At 44.0% G+C, this 22,703-nt stretch overlaps 1 protein-coding gene and 1 long non-coding RNA gene across 2 annotated transcripts in view; one reads left to right on the forward strand and one right to left on the reverse strand.

The window, feature by feature from the left end:
• Positions 1-22,703, reverse strand: part of SHISA9 (shisa family member 9) — a 229,924-nt gene that overhangs the window by 57,369 nt on the left and 149,852 nt on the right. The gene's annotated exons all lie outside the window — the stretch shown is intronic.
• On the forward strand, positions 4,975-21,381 carry LOC309329426. Its single transcript, XR_014151156.1, has 3 exons — positions 4,975-5,072; positions 16,410-16,529; positions 21,329-21,381. It is a non-coding gene; the product is annotated as an uncharacterized lncRNA (long non-coding RNA).

Raw genomic sequence — 22,703 nt, forward strand, 5'->3', positions numbered from 1 at the left:
ACGATGGCTACCTACACCTAGAGTATCCGCAATAAATCCAAAGGTTCAATCCTGTGCTGGAAAGGAGAATGCTTTAAAATGCTAATGAGTGGGAGATTTGAAATGATTGATTGACAGTCCTTTGGGTGAGGAACTCGCCGGGACTTCTGAGAAAACTGGCACAGAATCAGGCTGTTGGCAAGCAAAGCTTAATCGAAAAGAACTCAAGCACTTTTGAGCTCAGCATCGTATATTTTGCAGATGAAAAAGATATAAAATAGGAACTATGTACGGCCAACAAATAAAGAGGATCACAACGGATTGGTTTGTTGTTGCTCTTGTTGTTGCTAATCAAAAGTTGCCTTGAGCCTGGTGGAGGAAGCTGGCTATAACTTTTTTTAAACCATTTATATATTTCTTTAACTTTCTTTTGTGTTTCCCTTCAAATCGCAACCCATTTCCCAGCATGAATCACACAGGGGGAGGGGAGGGAAGTGCAGAGTAGGAGAGCGGAAATCAAGGTGAGGGTAAGCAGCCAATTTTATTAGGGATTTGCCTGTTGGAATTCTGCCAGAGGAATGTGCCACAGCGTAGGCACCGGCAGATATTCCTTGGCGACCTCCCCGCTGCGCCACTCTGCTGATAAGCAGGCGAGGTCTTGGCGATTTTTCTCAGGCTGTGAGAAAAACATACCGTTCCTTCTCTCTCCCCTTTGGTGTCCCCCAGGGAGGGGAAAGAAGCAGACAGAAATCTATTTACATCTTTTATTTCTGTCTCTTACATCAGTACAGAGAAACATGTCTGCACTCCACAGCAGTAAGATATAAACTCCACCCATGTACTTCCAGTACGGGTCATATGACTCACACACTGAGCTAACATCCGGTGCTCAGTACAGAATGGACTGCCCCTTTGTTCCCATGGCAACAGTCACAAACATCCTGTTTGGCTTTCCAGCCACAAGCAGCTGACTTGGCTGCTATTGCCTTTGCTTGCTGCTGCATTGGTGCTTTATAATAACATTGCCGTTAGTTTCTTTGCCTCCCAATGTAACAACATCCCAAAACTGATCGACCTGTTGCATCGGACCAGGAAGGAGGAACCTCTGGCTCCCAAAATGTTATTGGACTTCCATCACTCCCAGCCAGCATGGCCAACAGTCCAGGATGATGGGACTTTTAGTCCAGCTACATATGGAAAGGAAGGGGCTGTAGCTCAAAAGCAGAGCATCTCCCTTGAATGCAGGTCAATCCCCAGCGTCTACAGGTAGGGCTGAGAGACGAGCTCCTACCTGAGATCTTGGATAGCTGCTGTCGATCAGACTGAGCTAGATGGACCAATGGAATTGTATGGCGAAACGCTGTCATGCTGGTAGCCATTTATCTGTAATAGATTGTTCCTGCATGAAGCCTTGTTATTGTTGTAAGCTAATATGGAGCCAAACTCAATTGAAAAGGGGGAGTGTTCACACACTTTCTCTCTCATGGAAGTCAGAGGAGGGGTATAAACAGCGCTGGATTTACGTATAAGCTAAACAAGCTATAGCTTAGGGCTCCACTCACTTGCACCCCCAAAAGAAAAAATTAAAGGAAAAAATCCTGGATGTACATTTCCAAAATATGATAAAAAACAACTAAAATTGCTTTAGATACCTATTAGGTCCATAAATTACCATATAGCATATATTCAACACAAAAAACAGTGACAATTTGTTGTTGACAAAGACAGCTGGACATATAAAGGGCCCCATTACTTTAGTAGCTTAGGGCCTCATCAAACCTAAATCCAGCCCTGGGTATAAATACCTGGAGAGGCTACATCATGAGAGCCACACCAACCTCAGTCAGCCCCCACATGCCTGCCTTCTTATTTGCCATCAGTAAATAATCGAGACAGTGTCAACTTCTGCTATATATATATATATATATATATATATATATATATATTCCTTCCAGTAGCACCTTAGACTCCTGCCAACCTGGCAATTCGAAAGCACGTCAAAGTGCAAATAGATAAATAGGTACCGCTCCAGTGGGAAGGTAAACGGCGTTTCCGTGTGCTGCTCTGGTTCGCCAGAAGCGGCTTAGTCATGCTGGCCACATGACCCGGAATCTGGCCAATAAAGCCAGATGAGCGCTGCAACCCCAGAGTTGGCCACGACTGGACCTAATGGTCAGGGGTCCTTTTAGCACCTTAGAGACCAACTAAGTTTGTTATTCATATGACCTTTCGTGTGCATGCACACTTCTTCAGATACTAAGAAGTATCAGTATTCTTCAGACACCAAGAAGCATGCACACGAAAGCTCATACCAATAGCAAACTTAGTTGATCTCTAAGGTGCTACTGGAAGGAATTTTTTAATTTTGTTTCAACTACAGCAGACCAACACGGCTACCTACCTGTAACTAGTCTCAGTCTCAGTGTTGCCCTTGTAGAAGCAGATAGGATGAGATTGGGGGCAAAATTAGCTTTGGTTGGCTCTGCCTGTCATTGGCTCTGGCGCCACCTACTGTTGGCTTCCTTGCCGTCCACTCTACCAGTCCCAACAGCAGCCAGCACCCACTGATAAATTTGCTAAATATTTTTTAAAGCCTATTTTGTGAGGCAGTGGCCATGAATTCATTTTACCCATGAATAGTCAGCCGTCCCACAGGGCTTTGTGTACTTCTTTCATAAGAAGGCTCATTTGAGTCGCATTCCTTTTGTGAAAATCTGTCTGTTTACAATCTATTTCAATACCTTTCTGCATTGGGAAGAAGGGGAGAGGAATTTGCTGTCAGCATTAGCGAAAGGAAGAACTTACCCAGTGAGCGACTGAATTGGAATGACGTGGTGGTGGTGGGGGACTGAATTACTTCCCCACCTGTGAAATAGCCTGTTTAACAAGTGGGACACTGCAACAAAACGTTGCAGCATGGATTGCTCCTCTTCAGAGTTCCAGTCAGTGAATCAAGTGTGCCTTTCCCCTGGATACTCCATTACATTCTTCTACCTGTGGCTTTCTGTCCCATCCCTCTCCAACTGCCAGTCATTCCAAACCTGCATTGGGCTGCTCTGGAACCTGCTTTCAATCAGAGCAGATTCACTGAAATAAATGACCATGACTAATTGAGGTCCAATCAATTCAGTGGGTTTGTGCTGACTAAAAGTTAGTCAAATACAGCCCTGGGCTATATTTCTAGGGGTGTTTGTTTGTTTGTTTGCAGGTTTCTTCCCAAACTTGGAATTCCAGCTACATAAGGAATACACCTACAGACAGTAAGTTCACTATACCTAAAATTTCATCAAATGATGTAATCATAACAGGCCTTTGTATATCATACTATTACTACTACAGTGGTGCCCCGCAAGACGAATGCCTCGCAAGACAAAAAACCCGCTAGACGAAAGGGTTTTCCGTTTTTCGAGGCGCTTCGCAAGACGAATTTCCCTATGGGCTTGCTTCGCAAGACGAAAACATCTTGCGAGTCTTGGGAGTTTTTTCCCCTCCCCCCCCTTTTTCTAAGCCGCTAAGCCGCTAATAGTCGCTAAGCCGCTAAGCCGCTAATAGCTGCTAAGCCGCTAATAGCGCTAATCCGCTAAGCCGCTAATAGGGATGCTTCGCAAGACGAAAAAACCGCTAGACGAAGAGACTCTACTACTACTATACCCTCCTTACCCCAGCTCCTAAGAACCAGGACTCAAGGACGCTTCCAAAAATAAAAGCAAACATAAATAAAACACAGAAAGCTAAAAACATATAAAAGATAATAGTTAAATTGTTTTTTAACTATAATGGAATGAAAAACCAAATCTATTAAAATATAGATAGTAAAAACAGCAGAGAACTATAAAAGGCACTTTTCTTAAAAGCTGCTAGCTCCCCAAAGCCTGCAGCAACAAAACAGCCTTCACCTGCCAGCAGAAAGACCACAAGAAAGGAGCCAGTTTAACCTTACTAGGAGCTCCCGAGGCCGCTTTTCCTCAGAGAAGATTGCAAAGCAGTTTAGGAAGGAAAACTGAGCTCACAATCCTACAGCTCTTACTCGTCCGGGTGCCTGAAGTCGAAACCTCATGTCGTGCTTGATTTAGGCTGGTTAGAAATAGCTATAGCATAACAAACGGCCTGATTGGAATAAATGACTTGAATAATGAGATAGCCTTGTTAAGTATTTATATGGCGACCATCAGTCTAGGTTCTTGACACCAGTTCATCGCATTTATGCCTTTCTCAGCCAAAGATGCATGGCGAAGATAACACGAACAGAGTTCCGGCACAAAGAGTGTAATTATTCCTCACTTCTCTGATTGGCTTTTATAAGATGTTTTGATTTGAAGCATGGCTTCAGGTTCAGACTTCCTTCTCTTCCAGGCCACCGTGACATATGATCTCAATAAAGTAAACAAAACAAAACAAAACAAAACAAAACATGCAGAGTGAAATCCTTTTTGATATATCTATACATGCCACAGGTGGGGAGTGTTTTCCAGCCCAAGAGCCACATTCCTTCTGGGGCAATCTTCGGGGGGGGGGGGGGGCACATGACAGTGGTGTGTGGGGCCATAGGCAAAAGTGGGCAAAGAATTAATCTAAATGTTACCTTTGTAACATTTAAACAGGCCATTTTCTACACACACTCACAAAGCTCTCTATCTTCCATCCAGACAAGCAAGAGGCACAATCAGGCATTAGTAACATTCAAGGCAGGGAAAACATGGCTGTGAGGCAAAGTCTGCATCCCCCACCCTCCAGAACTGAGGTTCCTCACTGTGGGACATCATTGCAGTCAAAACCAACAGTTCATGTTTTACTAGATAAGCACACTAAAGGGTTGAGGCTCATAGAGCTCTCCTGTAAAATTTGCCAGAGAGAACTCTCTGAGATCTCTTCCTTTGTGTAGTGTGGCAGGAAGCTGTAACACTACATACATACTTCCTTCCTGTCTGGGCAGCCTCCTCTTTCTTCATCGTGCTTTCAAGTTGACCACACATGCGTGTCTGAGCTGTACAGCTCAAATATCATTTTTGAAGTTGCAAGCTTTGTAACTTAGTAGTAGTTATAAACTTGCCTTCATTTTGCTGCTGAAACTGCTGCTTCAAGATCTACAGTATGTAAGTAAACACTACTTTTACTTCTTCACAAACCAGAGTACAGTAGTACTTCTGGTTGCGAACGGGATCCGTTCCGGAGCCCCGTTCGCAACCTGAAAGGAACACAACCCGTGTCTGCGCGTCTGTGCACACGCGGGTCGTGATTCGCCATTTCTGCGCATGCGCGTGACGTCATTTTGTGCGTCTGCGCATGCGCGAGTGGCGAAACCTGGAAGTAACCCTTTCTAGTACTTCCAGGTCACCGCAGGACACAACCTGAAAAAACGTATCATGAAGCAAATGTAACAAGAGGTATGTATGTATGATTGTTGTTTTTAAGATGAGGAAAAGAGGTAACACCAGGGAAAATCCAGTCTGCCTTAAAGGATTCTGGATTAATGTTTAGAGAAGGTTAAATCAACCTTGTCTTAGCTTCCAAGTTTAACGATGATACTCCACTGATCTCACTAACACGAACAAGGAAGGATAATGATAGCTACAACTTGCTGTATTGACCACACTTGACGGTCCATATGGGACCAATGCAGGCATGATTGCTATGTGAACTCTGCCAGAACCCACCCTGAGGTCAAGTCTTTTTTCTTTTTGAAATGTAAAGCTATGCTGTATGAGTTACAGTGGTTTGTTATTTCCCCCCAAAATCAAGGGCTCAAATGCACTTTGGGAACACTGTTTAGATTTTTCATTCATTCCCCTCCTTTTTTACCTGCTGTGAATAATGCATCTGTTTATCATAAACCCTTGAGAAATGGGGATCAGAAAATAGAAGCTGAATTTCAGCCCACTCTGGAGTGACATCGCAGCAACAATGCGCAGCAGATAAGGCAAAAGAAGATTACAGGCGACATGCTGACAGCACGGCCATCCTTAGGCACTCAGAAAGAGAAGACAGGTTTCCCGCAGCCTGGAAAAATCACACCAATCTTCCAGCCTTGGCTAATGTTACCTTCCTTGCTTCCTTACTAGGACACTCATATAATACCACTGAAATAAAGGTAGGAAGACCAATGCGCATGTCTGTCAGAGTCACAAACAAATTCCCATAGATGGAAGCATTTCCATCCTCTTGAAGAACAACCAGCCTTCAACTGGTAGTGTGGAATTAGGTAGGGAACCTCAGGCAAGGGCAAAGGATAGCCCTCTCTATCATACTGGCTGCCCAGTTGCATCCCCCTTGAGTGTTTTTAACCTGGCTGAAATGTGTCCTTGAACTCTAACAATGCCCCCTGCTTCCTTGGATGTAGAATAGAGAGTAACCAGCCTACCATACAGTGGTTAAATACAAATTTCAAGTTCATAAGTTTATTGTGCTAGACAAAGGCTATGACAAACTTTTAGCAATAGTAATAATAAAATACTAAAGAACATACATTCATAATATGAGCCGCCATCCATGATGAGAGAGACAAGTTACCAGAGGTAAAATCCATTGCTCTACCCACTGGTGAGGGAATAAATGAATGGAGAGTGGACTTCCTTCACTTTCCATTTTTTAATTTATTTATTCCTCCCTCCTCCACCAGTGCAAAGCTGCGATTGCACAAGTAAAATAAGCATAAGATGTGAGTTAACAGTACTTGTTTTAATTTACGCTTAATCTTTTCAGGGTTTTGCCCAATGTTGCATCCAAAGAAAGTGAGTTATGCTAAAGTCCCATTCAAATTAATGGGGGTATAAATCTAGTCACAACTCACAACTTGCCCTATTGATTTCAGGGAGACTTGCACTACAATACTATGAGAACTTATTTCAGAAGAAGCACCATCAAATACATGGGCGGACATGTACGGAATCACAGCATCAACCAAAACCGTTTCCCTCTGGAACATTCTTCTCTGAAGCCCAACTGACTTGGACAAGAATCGACCAAATATGGATATCTAGAGGTCTGGCACCCAAGGTCAGAAAAGTGGAAATCTGCCCAAAGACCTGCTCCGACCATAATGCACTGAAGATGGATATGACACTTTTGCCAACCGGCTCCTTTAGATGGAAGATGAATGATAGCTTGTTTAGAGATCAGGAGATTCTCAAGAAGGCCCAAAAAACTCTGAAGGACTATTTTGAAATAAATATGAACACTACGGTGGAAAAAAGAACTATCTGGGACGCAAGCAAAGCTGTGATGAGGGGGTTCTTGATACAACAGAACACTGTAAAGAAAAGAACACAAAATGAAAGGAAGGATAAGATTTTGCAGAAAATCAAAGAATTGGAGAAGAAATTAAGATCAAATCCGAAGTCACAGCCGATTCTGAGAGAAATTAAACTGTATCAAGCTCAATATTCCAAATTGATAAACCAAGAAATAGAATGGAAGATTAAATTAATGAAACAAAAAACTTTTGAATCGGCAAACAAATGTGGGAAACTGCTAGCTTGGCAGTTGAAGAAGAGACAGAAACTAAATACAGTTACAAATCTAGAAATTGAAGGAAGAAATATCCAGAACCCCATGGAAATTAGAAAGTGCTTCCAGAGATACTTTAAAAAATTATACACTCAAGGGCCGCAAGATGAGGTTGAGATTAAACAATTTTTGGAAAGAAATGGACTAACAAAGTTGTCACAAAAAAACAGATTAATCCTGAACAACAAAATAACACAGCAAGAGATTGAACAAGCTATCCAGAACATGCAATTGGGCAAATCTCCAGGGCCAGACGGTCTGACCTCCAAGTATTATAAGACATTAAAAGACTATCTGATCCAACCATTGATGGAGGTCTGTAATGAAATTATGGAAGGGAAGAAGGCGCCGGAATCGTGGAAGGAAGCTTTTATCACATTGATACCAAAATCTGAAGCTGAAAAGACACAACTTAAAAACTATCGTCCCATCTCCCTTCTGAATGTGGATTACAAAATATTTGCAGACATTTTGGCAAGTAGATTTAAAAGAGTTCTTAATGAAGTAATTCATAAAGACCAGGCAGGCTTTCTCCCAGGCAGACATATGTTTGCAAATACTAGGAACATTATTGACGTTTTGGAACTTTTGCAAACAGATATAAATACAAAAGCAGTGTTAATTTTTATAGACGCGGAGAAGGCCTTTGACAATATCTCTTGGAAATTTATGAAGGGAAATTTGAATGAAATGGGAGTGGGACGGGGGTTTGAGAATGGGATTGACGCAATATATTCAGAACAAAAGGCTAAACTAATAGTTAACAATGTGGTCACAGAAGAGTTCAAAATTGAAAAAGGAACACGACAAGGCTGCCCGATTTCCCCTTTGTTATTTATTTCGGTTCTGGAGGTGCTCTTGAACTTGATCAGAGGGGACCGGTTGGTGGAAGGGATTCAGGTCGGAGCGAAACAATATAAATTGAAAGCTTTTGCAGATGACCTAGTTTTGACTCTGCAGGAGCCAGAATCTAGTACGAAAAGAGTATTACAACTGATACAGGATTTTGGTCGAGTGGCAGGATTTAAATTAAATAAACAGAAAACTAAAGTGTTGGGAAAAAATTTGACAGATATAGAGTCGGAAAGGTTTCAGAGAGAAACAGAACTAACTATGGTTAAAAAAGTAAAATACCTAGGGGTAAACATAACAGCAAAAAACCTGAGTCTATTTAAGGATAATTATGAAAAATGTTGGTCTGAAATTAAGAGAGACTTGGATAGTTGGACAAAATTGAAGCTTTCTTTGTTAGGCCGAATTGCTGCTATCAAGATGAATGTATTGCCAAAAATGTTGTTTTTGTTTCAAACATTACAGATTGTGGACAAAACGGAGTGCTTCCGGAAGTGGCAGAAAGATATATCCAGATTTGTCTGGCAGGGCAAAAAGCCCAGAATTAAGTTTAAGATATTAACAGATGCGAAAGAAAGAGGGGGCTTTGCCCTGCCAGACTTAAAGTTGTACTATGAAGCCGCAGCTTTTTGCTGGCTAAAAGACTGGCTACTTCTCGAAGACACTGACGTGTTGGACTTGGAAGGTTTTAACAATGCTTTTGGTTGGCATGCATACTTATGGTATGATAAAGTTAAGATCAATAAGGCCTTTAAGAACCATATTGTCAGGAAAGCAGTGTTTAATGTCTGGACAAAATACAAAGACTTACTGGAAAATAAAACTCCAAGGTGGCTCTCACCTCTGGAGGCTAAGGCCCTAAAAAGACCCAATATGGAGGCTAAATGGCCAAAATATTGGGAAATATTAGAAAAAGATGGAGACAATTGGAAATTGCAGAGTTTAGAGAAAATGAAGGATAAGGTGCGAGACTGGTTACATTATGCTCAGATTAAAGAAGTTTTTAAAAATGATAAAAAGTTAGGGCTCCAGGTGGAGAAATCGAAGTTAGAAACTGAATTGTTAGAACCAAAGACTAAGGTATTATCTAGAATGTATAACTTGCTGTTAAAATGGAATACACAAGACGAAATGGTTAAATCGGCTATGATAAAATGGGCACAGGACATTGGGCATAATATTATGTTTGAGGACTGGGAAAGGTTGTGGACCACTGGGCTGAACTTCACCGCATGTAATGCTCTGAAGGAAAATGTAATGAAAATGATATATAGATGGTACATGACCCCAGTTAAACTTGCCAAAATATACCATTCGTCTGATAATAAATGTTGGAAATGTAAAGAAAACGAAGGAACATTCTTTCACCTCTGGTGGACATGCCCTAAGGTGAAGGTCTTCTGGGAAATGATATATAATGAGCTGAAAAAGGTATTTAAGTATACCTTTACTAAGAAACCAGAGGCCTTCCTTCTGGGTATTGTCGGCCAGAAGGTGTTAAAGAAGGACCGAACATTCTTCATGTATGCAACAACGGCAGCAAGGATACTCATCGCAAAAAACTGGAAAACTCAAGATCTACCCACACTGGAAGAGTGGCAGATGCAACTGATGGACTATATGCAACTGGCCGAGATGACTGGCAGAATCCGTGACCTGGGAGAAGAGAAGATGGAGGAAGACTGGGAGAAATTCAAGAAGTATCTACAAAAACATTGTAATTTGGTTGAATGCTAAGAAGGATGCTAGATTATAAAAAACTGGCCACCACTAAATTAGATTTGAAATTTGATGATAAGTGAGACTAAAGAAAATATAAATTTTTTTGGAAGAAGTGCTAGATTATATTTGAATGAGTGGACATGAGATTGTAAACAAGTTGATAATTTGTTTGGAAAAAACTTTTAACGATGTAAATGGGAGCGGGAGACGTGAGGGAGCCCAAAGAAGTGATGAAATTATGTCTGTGATAGAAGTAAGACTGTTTATTATTTGTGCATTTATATTTAAAAACTTTAATAAATATTTATATATAAAAAAAAAAAACAAAACCGTTTCCCTCTGGATTTGGACGCCTGTTCTTATTTATCAAGATCACTTAGTGTTTAAAACATTGCAGGTCTCTTTGTTGCTGCAATGGACTAAGAGAACTACCCCTCTGGAACGTCACATTGCAGTGTTTCTGGCACATCTCTTTCCTTTGCGTTGCCTCTCCTTTAGAAGCGCCTGCGCCAGAAGACCCTTCGTGTCCCAACATGGGTGCTAGTGCACCTGTTCTTGAAAGCAACATGGATTCACAGATGGCTGATAAAGTGCGTCGGGCACTGACTGCAAATAAAAAAATCGCAAGCACTCCACAGCACAGCCTTCAGTCAAATTTAAATGAGCCTCTAGTAAGTTCGCATTACAGTCAATTCACAAGTGCACACAAGGGTGTCTTCACAATAGAGGCTAAGAATAGTACTTGAATTTCCTGTGTTTGCAAATTAAATGAGACACTTGGAATGGGATGAAAATGAACTTTTGCTTTTTTTAAAGGCGCTCTTCTGCTTTCTATAGGACATTAACAGCATTATGAAATGGTGCATTGGAGGCAGTAAAATGTTCTTGGGCTTTTGGGCAAATGCCCACAAATTAGTGGGAGCCTAGCGGGCATTGGGAGTTAACCTCTTTGACAGGGCTGTAGCTAGGGGGTGGTGAGGTGGGCCCCTGCCAGGGGCACAAGCAATGCCCCCCCCCGCAAAATCGGCTTTAAAATATGTCCATAAATATAAATATTGATTATTGCCTCATAAGAAACGGTTTTAAATAGAGGGTGGGTTGAATGGGTGAAGGGGGCGGGGTTGGAGGAGAGGCGGAAAGAAGAGCTAATTTGTCCACGGCTAGGGGGGTCAATCTGAATGGTTCTGCCAGGGGTGCAAGATCACCTAGCTACGGCTCTGCTCTCTATGGGCAACTGCCCCTCACCCATGACAAACATGCTTAGAAGAGTTCCAGTTACAGATAGGTAGCCGTGTTGGTCTGCCATAGTCAAGACAAAATAAAAAAATTCCTTCCAGTAGCACCTTAAAGACCAACTAAGTTAGTTCTAGGTATGAGCTTTCGTGTGCATGCACACTTCTTCAGATACACTGAAACAGAAGTCACCAGACCCTTCTATATAGTGAGAAGATGGGGAGAGACCTGGTCTGAACAAAGACATTGGATTCTTATCTCATTATACATGACAAAGCCATTTTTCACCTTCTCACCCCTTGCTTTTTCCTGTAAGACCTATTGCAGTCGTTAAGAGTCGTCAACAGGCTCATCACAGCTATCTGCCTATCACCCATTCCCACCACCCTTCTGAGTAATACCCCTCCCCACCTTCTCACTATATAGAAGGGTCTGGTGACTTCTGTTTCAATGTATCTGAAGAAGTGTGCATGCACACGAAAGCTCATACCTAGAACTAACTTAGTTGGTCTTTAAGGTGCTACTGGAAGGAATTTTTTTTATTTTGTCATGCTTAGAAGAGAGAGCTCAGGTGGTAGAGCAGGTACTTGCAAGCAGAACGTTCCAGGTTCAGTTGCAATTGCAGCTGCTAGACTCAACTGCTCAGTCAGAGCGCCAGACCAGAAACGAATTAAAATCGTGTCCATGGCAGGCAGCAGTGGTGAGCCCCGCCAGGGCATTGGACCCCAGGCAACTGCCCAAAGGTGCCAAGCTCTGAGTCTGTTCCTGAAGCCTAGTTTTACAATGCTTTTAGCAGGACACAGTATCCTATGGCAAAGGTGGGGCACCTCAGCTCTGGGGGCCAAAAGAAGCCACCCAGGCTCTTTATGTGGGAATCTTCTTAGGCCACACCCACTTCCCAGCCACACCCCATAGGCCACACCCATCCCCAGCCTTCCTTAACAACCTGTTTGGGTGTGTATTTCCTAGCTGGGGTGTCCTTGAAGTCTGGTAATGGTACTTGCCTCTATGGACTGAGCACAGAGTATGATATGTGAGGGTGTGTAGAAACTCACCCACAATTTATATTTATTGCTCTGCTGTCATGGACTGGTTGGGTGCAGAGGAATGGTAGGAGGAACCAGCAAGGGAAGACAGCTCAGAGCGCTGTGGAGTGATGGTGGGACAATAACAAGTGGTCACAGGGAGAAGTGGGAAGAGGAGGTGTTGAAAACTGAGGGGTAACACGGCTTAGTGATCTGGGATAGATGGTGACAGAGATAAGTCCAGAATTGGAGGCAGAAACAGAAGCAGGAAAGGGGGAGGAGGAAGGCCAAGAAGTAGAGATGAGTCAGGCTGGTGAAGAATCATGGATGTCTCCCCCTCCTGCTGCAATGAGCTCCCTTACTGCCTTATCTCACAGAACCAGAAGAGGCATGAAAAGGGTGGAGAAATTGGTGATGTACAGACAGTCTCCAAATGCTTGGAAAAAACCCTGGAGAGGCAGGCACCTTAGGCAGGTGTGGGGAGGTGGGGACTTTCAGTCTTGGCAACTGATTTCCATGGAGCAAAACCACCAGGGATAAGTTGCTGTGCTCATTAGACCTGACACTCAGCCAAGTCTGTGGAGGCCGTGTTTTTGCTAATAAAGAGTTAACTCCAACTTTGAGCTGTTTGGTTACTGACTGGCCCACTCCTGTGACATCTGCCTACCTTTGTCTCTGCTCCCTCTCACCACTGGCATGTGGCCCCTGGAAGTTTGTTCAGAAGGGAATGAGGCCCTCAGCTTGAAAAAGGTTCAAGCGGAACTTATCTGCTACTGAATCTCATCTCCCCAGCCCCATGGAGTCCCAGTAATGTACGGCCCTGACATTGCGACTCACCACAAAATATTTCCCTTCCCATCCTCCAGACTGCCAGTGCTGCAAGACTCTGCTGATCTTCTGGAGCGGGGAAAAATCCAACTATATTTTATGGCTGTTTCTTACAACCTCAGCGGTAATAAAGATGCAGGATGTGTGGAAACCTGGCTTACAATTTTGTTGCTGATGAAGGTGGCAGAGCAGAATCCATCTCCTTCTCTGCTCAGCACCACAGGGCCATCGGAACAAACTTGTACCAGGCATAAGGGCTTAAAGACAAATTGAAGGTCGCTACCCGGAAAAAGTGCAAAAGGCATGATTGCTCTTTGCAATAGCCCCAGAGGCTCAGCGCTTTCCCAAAAAGGGTATGCGGCCATCCCTCTTACGGACTAACCTATTACATCTCCCCCTGCCTTATAAGACTTGGTTTTATAGCTTGCTCTATCCTAAGGGCTTGAGCACAGGGCAGGCTATTTGTTTCTTGGACTAGTTACAGATAGGTAGCCGTGTTGGTCTGCCATGGTCAAAACAAAATAAAAAAATTCCTTCCAGTAGCACCTTAAAGACCAACTGAGTTAGTTCTAGGTATGAGCTTTCGTGTGCATGCACACTTCTTCAGATACATCTGAAGAATGTATCTGAAGAAGTGTGCATGCACACGAAAGCTCATACCTAGAACTAACTCAGTTGGTCTTTAAGGTGCTACTGGAAGGAATTTTTTTATTTTGTTTCTTGGACTGTTTTACACAGTGGAGATTGGAGCATTAGGGAGCGTGGGGGCTGCCCCACCAACTCTGTCTGCCCCCATTCAGTCCAGAGGTTGGCACTGGGTCAGGGCTGTCTTACCCAGGGGTAGGCAACCTAAGGCCCGTGGGCCGGATGCGGCCCAATCGCCTTCTAAATCCAGCCTGTGGATGGTCCGGGAATCAGCATGGTTTTACATGAGTAGAATGTGTGCTTTTATTTAAAATGCATCTCTGAGTTATTTGTGGGGCATAGGAATTCGTTCATTTCTCCCCCTTCAAAATATAGTCCAGCCCACCACATGGACTGAGGGATGGTGGACCGGCCCACGGCTGGAAAAGGTTGCAGACCCCTGGTCTTACCCATAGGCACTAGGAGTGCGGGGCATCCGTGCTTAGGGGCGCCAGGCTGAGAGTCCAGGGAAGAGCCCACCCATCAGCTGGAGTGCCATGGTGGGTTCTTCTGCTGCGGGCGGCTCTGCCCCACGAGTTCAGGGGCAACCGAGCCAGCAAGATGCTGAGGCGGCTGGCCAGCTCTGCCCTCTTGTGTGCCTGGGACTGGGCAACCAGGGGCGGGGCAGGCGGATCTGTGCACCCCGGTGCCGCATATGCTTAAGACAGCCCTTGACTGGCTATCAGTTCCCTCCTCCTTAGTCTCAGTGTTTTCCCTGTAGAACTCATCCCCTTGTAAGGGAGGAGGATGGGATTGAACTACAATTAGTTGGTTCCACCTATCATTGGCTGCAGCTTAGGCTGTCACTAACTCTGGCTCCACCTACTGTCGCCAGCAGCCATGGATAAACAACAAAGGAAATCCCCTGTGAACAACCACAGGCAACACGCGGCTAATAATGTGCTAACAAAATATTTATAACAGTATAATGTTTCACAATTCATAAACAGAAAATATGCAATGGAGTAACGAATAATTGGAGTCATGAACAACAATAGAGAGCATGGTTAGTCAGTATCAGGGAACTTGGAGATGAAGGCAAAATGCCTTTCAACAGTCACAGTCCTGCAAATGTGCAGTGACGTAGCGTAGAACAGTTTTGCCGGATGATGAACTGTTTCGATGGTAATTCTTCATCAGCAAATGAATTGTCCCCACACGTACATCAAGTAGCAAAGGATCATCAACCACTGAGAAGTGTAGTAAGCTGATACCAGCTTACCAGACCAGGTTCAAATCCCCACTCAGCCATGGAGCTTGCCGCATGACCCTGGACCAGTCACAGTCTCTCAGCCTGACCTACCTCACAGGGGTGTTGTGAGGATAAAATGGAGAGAGGTAGGAGCACCTTGGAAGAGAGATGGAGTATTAATGCAATCCGTATAGTTAAAGCCATGGTTTTCCCAGTAGTGATTGTAATGGTTGTAAGGGGTTACTTGTGCGCAAATTGCCTTCAGTTTAGTCAGTTTGTTTGCTCAACCATGTTTAGGGTTAGAGCTCGCCCTCCGTGACCTGTTAGTCACTTGCAGAATCCATCAGTGGGCGTTTCTTGAACCTCTTCCAGCATAAAAGCTGTTTGACCCCAAGTCTCCTCCTATGTTTCCTGCGCGGAACGCGTCTGCGCAAGTGAGGGGAAGGCAGGGCGTGCCAGCGCTCTCTCCACTAGATTCGGGTGAAGGGTCTTGGAGCCCTGTCACCAATTCCTCCATCTCCCTCTCTTCTCTATTGGTGTTATGCTGAATTCCTTCCCCCCTGCTGGTCCCCTCTCCGGCATCGCCCTGGAGCCCTGCCTCCGCTTCTCGCTCTGCTCGCTCTGATGTCAGTTCCCTGACAGTGATGTATGGAAGTGAGAGCTGGACCATCAAGAAGGCTGATCGCCGAAGAATTGATGCTTTTGAATTATGGTGCTGGAGGAGACTCTTGAGAGTCCCATGGACTGCAAGAAGATCAAATGTATCCGTTCTGAAGGAAATCAGCCTTGAGAGGTCACTGGAAGGACAGATCCTCATTCTTTGGCCACCTCATGACAGATCCTCATGCTTTGGCCACCTCATGCTTTGGCCACCTCATGACAGATCCTCATGCTTTGGCCACCTCATGAGAAGAGAAGACTCCCTGGAAAAGACCCTGGTGTTGGGAAAGATGGAGGGCAGAAGGAGAAGGGGACGACAGAAGATGAGATGGTTGGATAGTGTCCTCGAAGCTACCAGCATGAGTTTGACCAAACTGCGGGAGGCAGTGGAAGACAGGAGTGCCTGGCATGGTCTGGTCCATGGGGTCATGAAGAGTCGGACACGACTAAACGACTAAACAACAACAAGTCTAGCTCAGTATTGTCTACTAAGACTGGTAGCGGTTCTCCAGGGTTTCAGGAAGGAGCTTTTCCAGTCCTACCTGGTGATGCTAGGCATCAAACCTGAAACATTATGCTAGGCAGATGCTCTACCACTGAGCTATGGGTCTTGCCATAAGGGTGAGGGGCTTGTGCTATGTTATATTGGCTATGGAAACCTAAGACACAAGGAAAGTAGAAATTATAGCAAGGATCAATATTTTTCATTTTCTGTTCCTGCTCACCTTTAGGTAGAGTTTCACAATTTGGCACAGATCCTACCCATCAGCCCTACTGAGGTGAACTGAGAATGTGGGCAGAAGGTGTGTTTCAGGTCTACCCACAATCCCCAGAGAACCGACCACTGCAAGGTATGCGGAAAAGCTTTTCCACTTGAATTTTTCCCCTACCATCTTTAGAATGGTGTGTGCGAATATATAAAACACCCCAAGTAACACCCCTTATAAACTAGGGCAAGGAGAACTTTCTCTGTTACTATGGTGATGGTTGCTGCAAAACTCTTCAGATAGACTGATGTGCAGAAGAACAAAAGCCTCTCAGAAAGACATCGGGGATTTTACTGTATGGATGTGGGTTACCTCAGCAGATCCGGAGAAGGAGCCTCTTGAGAAAACAGTTCCACAGCGAATAGTTACTCCAGAGCATTGGCTTGCCTTGTGTGGTGCCATGCCACCCCCCAAAGCTAATTGTTTAGTGGAGAGTGGGGGGGGGGGAGAAAGATGTGATCAGAAGTTGTGCTTGCCTGAAGAACCGGGCTTGTTTACAGTAGCAGGTCAACAGACGTGTATTTGTATATAAAAAGGTAAAGGACCCCTGACAGTTAAGTCCAGTCGTGAATGACTCTGGGGTTGCGATGCTCATCTTACTTTACTGGCCGAGGGAGCTGATGTTTGTCCGCAGACAGTTTTTCCAGGTCATGTGGCCAGCATGACTAAGCCGCTTCTGGCGAAACCAGGGCAGCAAATGGAAACGCCGTTTATCTTCCCGCCAGAGCAGTACCTATTTATCTACTTGCACTTTGATGTGCTTTCGAACTGCTAGGTTGGCAGGAGCTGGGACCGAACAACGGGAGGTCACCCTGTCGCGGGGATTCGAACCACCGACCTTCCCATCGGCAAGCCCTAGGCTCTGTGGTTTAGATCACAGCGCCACCCGCTGTATTTGTATATATACAAATATTTATATTTATATTTATATTTATATTTGTATATATATGCATATAAATGTGTACTCTCATGGGGTGCATGAATGGATGAAACCACAAGCAGAGATAGGCAATTCCTCCCAAAGTTGTCCTGATCAAATGACTTGCTGGCTTGGTTCAAATGACCACATAAAACCTGGCTTACGTGATTGGGAATGAGCCACAGCCAGTCTCTGGCACATGTATTTCTCCTTCCCTCTCCACGGTTCCCTGTTACATCTCTGGAAATTATGCTTCAAACCACATGCAAGTTAGCACACAAGAATCTGAGGCCATGCCTTGATCCTGGTTTTTGTTTGTTTGTTTGTTTTTAAGCATAGTGCCCCCTGATATTTTGGACTACAAGTCCCATCATCCCTAGTTATTGGTCATGCTGGTTGGGAATGATGGGAGCTGTAGTCCACAACATCTAGAAGACACAACGTTGGCTCCCCCTGGTTTAAACCAATGGGTTGGAGCAAACCACAGCTCCCACAAGTTCACCTGTAACACAGAACTGTGGTTTGCTCATACCACGAAAGGGAAAATGTTCTTTTACCTTTAAACTTGGAGGAGAAATAGAGGACAGAGGAAGTATGTGAGTCCAGGGCTGTCTGGAACTCATTTCTGGCCTTAAATCCATTTTTTAATGTGATTATCCTAAGTAGACCTTTATTTCTTTCATTGCCTATGGAAAAAGAAAAAAAGAAACCCTAATTCTGGCCTTCCTTACGACAATCGCTTCATGCATCTGTTATCAACCTCCCTCTCAGGTTTCTCCAGGCTAGACAACTGCATCTCCTTCTGTTTCCCTTTCATTCTGCAGCCATTGCTTTTCTTAGGTTATTTACAGCTTTTCTTTTTTACATATTTATTCGAGTGTGTCCAGCTGATACAAGAGTTGAACAAGGATTTAGTGTTTAGAGATGAACAAATATTTAGAGGGGATTTAGCATTGCTGGTCCCATACTGTGGAACACTCTTCCAGCAGAGATTCAGCAGCCGTCCTTGCTGTTAACCTTCAGATATCTCTTGAGGACATTTTTATGCTGGTAGGGCTATCTGGTTGCTTAATTTTTCATTTCTTTTTAGAATACTCAGTCATTTTGTGATTATTTTGTATTATACCATAAGATATTTCATAAGTGTAGGTGATATATTTTATAAAGACATAAATAAACATGAATAGTCCAAGAAAGCTCTCCCCCATGACCAAGTAGTTGAAGTACCTTCTTATCCTATTCATGACAAGCTGGAATGTGTGCAGGGGAGAGTGACCAAGATGATGAATGGCCTATAAACCAAGCCTTATGAGGAACAGTTGAAGGAGTAGGGTACATTTAGCCAGGAGAAGACTGGGAGGTGATTTGATAGCCATCTTGCATTATCTGAAGGGCTGCCACGTGGAAGATGGAGCGAGCATGTTTTCTGCTGCTCCAGAGGGTCGGATGCAAACCAATGGATTCAAATTACAAGAAATGAGATTCCGACTGAACAGTAGGAAGACCTTTCTGGCAGTAAGAGCTGTTCAGCAGTGGAAAGGACTACAGTGGTACCTTGGGTTAAGAACTTAATTCGTTCTGGAGGTCTGTTCTTAACCTGAGGTACCACTTTAGCTCATGGGGCCTCCTGTTGCCACCGCGCCGCCGGAGCACAATTTCTGTTCTCATCCTGAAGCAAAGTTCTTAACCTGAAGCACTATTTCTGGGTTAGCGGAGTCTGTAACCTGAAGCGTCTGTAACCTGAAGCATCTGTAATCCGAGGTACCACTGTACCTGGGAAGCTAATGGCCTCTCCTTCATAGGAGGTTTTTAAACAGAGGCTGGATGGCCATCTGCCAGGGATTATTTAGTTGTAATTCCTTCATTGCAGGGGGTTGGATTAGATGATCCCTGGGATCACTTCCAATCCTGCAATTCTGTGATTCAGTGTATATTATTGGGGAAAGGGAGTGTGCAAAAAAATGCATATATTAGAAGACAAGCGTACAAAGATACGCACAAATTTCCAAACCTGTGTGTATGATCTGGTAAGACTCGGTTACTCAATTGCATGTCTAAGACACAATCTTGAGGATCTGCAGGATATTAATTCAACCTGATTTAATCATGGTTCAGTTGTTATCTGATTTTACAGTTGCCTCTGAGGAAGAGCAACAGCTTGAAATGTGTTGGGCACTGTAAATATTTACTGGAAGGTGTGTTGTTGTTTTTTAATGGATACGTTTTTATTTGACACCTTGAGATTTCCCCTCTCTGTTTCCAGTTATATTTGAGCTATTACCCTGATTCCCTCCCACTCCTCCCTTTTTTGGCCACCTCAAATTCAAGAATCAATACACCACCAAACCTCAAATACAATTCGCTCCTTCAGTGATGCAATGAGGCTGCCAGGGGGAGGCTTTTGTAGTGTTTTGTCAATTTCACATCATCCCTTGAGCTCCTGATTTGTTTCACTTCCCCTGGCTCAAATCGCCTTGTCTTTCCACCAGCATGACTGCAGTGACAGGGACTGCATAGGCTTTACAGCCTTATATGCTTAACCAGCTTCCCGCCATTTCAATTCTCTTTTCTAAAAAAGAAGTGTATTCCGTGTGTCCGCCTAGAGCAGGGCTAGGAAAGAAACCGTCTTTCAGCTCAGGGGCTGCATTCCATAATAAGAGAAGCCTGCTGGATCAGGCCAATAGTCCTGTAGCCATAGTGGCCAACCACATGCCTCTGAAACTCCTAAGCAGATTCAAGCACAAGAGCCCTCTCCCCTCCTGTAAAGGTAAAGGGACCCCTGACCATTAGGTCCAGTCGTGGCCGACTCTGGGGTTGCGATGCTCATCTTACTTTACTGGCCGAGGGAGCTGATGTTTGTCCGCAGACAGTTTTTCCAGGTCATGTGGCCAGCATGACTAAGCCGCTTCTGGCGAACCAGAGTAGCGCATGGAAACGCCGTTTACCTTCCCGCTGGAGCGGTACCTAATTGTCTACTTGCACTTTGACGTGCTTTCGAACTGCTAGGTTGGCAGGAGCAGGGACCGAGCAACGGGAGCTCACCCCGTCGCGGGGATTCGAACCGTCAACCTTCTGATCGGCAAGTCCTAGGCTCTGTGATTTAACCCACAGTGCCACCCGCATCCCTCCTGTAGTTTGCAGCAACTGGTATTCAGAAGCATTGCTGCCTCTGATCATGGAGGCAGAGAATAACAATCATGGCCAAGAGCCATTTAAAGTCTTCTCCTCATCCAATTCTGTTTTACGGGACTGCCTCTCCTGGTATGCCCCGCAGAGGACCTTAAGGTCCATGAATAACCATAGTTTAGAGGTCCCGGGCCCTAAGGAAGTCAGACTGTCCTCCACCAGGGCCAGGGCCTTTTCAGTGATGGCTCTGACCTGGTGGAATGCTCTGTCCCATGAGACTAGGGCCCTTCAGGATTTAACCTCCTTCCGTCAGGCCTGTAAGACAGAGCTATTCTGCCTGGCCTTTAATTTGAATTCAGCCTGCTCTTTTATATCCTTCTCTTCCCCCCTCCCCTTTTATGAAGATTACCCACTCTGAGACCCCACAGCTAATTCTCCCAGTGTCTCCTCGCTGGCCCAAGTAGGCCCAATTCAGCCAGCTAGCCCTGGGGGTTATCTAATGCTTATTTCACCTAAATTGATTTTTGATTTTTGAATTTTATTGTTCTTCATGTTTTTATACTGTATTTTATGCTGCTTTTACAATTAAGTGTTTTAAATTTGTTGTTAGCTGCCCTGAGCCCAGTTTTTGAACCGGGAAGGGCGGGGTATATATATATATATATATATATATATATAAAGAACCTTTTTTGCAATTGTGTGATGTTAACATGATTAAAAAATCTTCCTCTCCGCCATTTTTTAAATGGTGGTGATGTAGGAGGCTTGTCATAAATCCTAGATAAATAGAGTCTTGAAAGAACTTTTAGTTTTGTATTTCTTTTTTTTTTTTTTTAAGGAGAAAAAGAAAATTGTCCCACGGAGCAAAGAGCAACGATGAAATGATGAAACCATGCGATCCGCCATTGCATTTAAAAAAATAAATAAATGAGTGGTGTTGGGGAATAAAACTAAGTGCTCTTTCAATGTTTAGCAGATAAGTTTCCGAAACACTTTATTACGAACTTCTGTTCTGAAAACCATCCCAGGAAGTACAATGTTCAGGGTGGGTTCTGGTTGAGGGGGATTCCATTGCCATTCCTCCCCACCCCCAGCTCATGAAATATTCTGCTAGCAGTTGAGGCCAGATTTCCAGCCTATCAGCATATTGGGGGCCAGGAGACTAATGAAGTTTTAAAACCTTCATTTTGTGATCTCTGATATAATGGAGCACAGTAATTATTGGAAACCCTCAGAGCGCCTCCTCTTTGGACGGAAGAGGTTTTAATAAAGTCATTAACTTTACAAGAGGAGTGAAAGCCTTTTGCAAGTCTCTTTGCTCCCAATTTACTTTTGGTGTTAAGGGGGGGGGAACAGTTTGCAAGGTGGCTCCCCAAGGTATTTTTAAAGTGTGTTTTTATTATTAAAATTAATAATAATGTGCTGAGTCAAGTTATGAAACTGACTGGGAGGAAAACACAGGAGAGGCATCTCTGTTCAAGTATATTTCACTTGCTAATACTTCAGCCTTACTTGAAAAATCACCTTCTTGGTAATTAATCCCGTCCGGTGGGAGCATTCAAGGGCAGCCGCCATGAGAATTTGAAGTTCTTGCAAAAGTCTGCTAATGCTCTGATAATTCATACATGGTCTTCCATTTGAAGGGAAAACCCCGATGACTTTACAGTTTCATCTGGACAGGTTTTGAACAGCAATTTTGCACTACGCATGCATGATGCCTGTTATCTATTATATTGACTAGTGTATAAAATCACACCTGCAACCAGAGCAGGGCCCTGTGGGGAAACTGGTCTCCTAAGGGACGTTCCAGCTCCTTCCCTGAAATTTCAGCTTTCTTTAAATTATATTCACTGCCGGGGGTAAGACTAGATTACCCTTGGGGTCCTTACCAACTCTATGGTTTACATGCAGTCTCAACCTCTAGCTACCACTTTCACATTTGGAGATATAAGGGAGAGCTTATATCGTCCTAAAGAATCCTGGAAATGTGGTTTATGAATGGAGCTGAGAGTTGTTAGGAGACCCCTTATTCCCTTCACAGTGTTACAATTCCTGGAGTGGTTAAACGATCAACTGCTCAACCAAGGGGACTCTGGCAATTGTAGCTGTGTGAAGGGAATCAGGATGTCTTTCAGTACCCTGAAGAAACTACAGGTCCTATCAATGCTTTCTCCCCTATATTTGTACTTATTGCTGCAAGCTACTCCTTCAGC

Source organism: Podarcis erhardii, assembly GCF_964252035.2.
Source record: "Podarcis erhardii genome assembly, chromosome: 14".
NCBI classification, from domain to species: domain Eukaryota; kingdom Metazoa; phylum Chordata; class Lepidosauria; order Squamata; family Lacertidae; genus Podarcis; species Podarcis erhardii.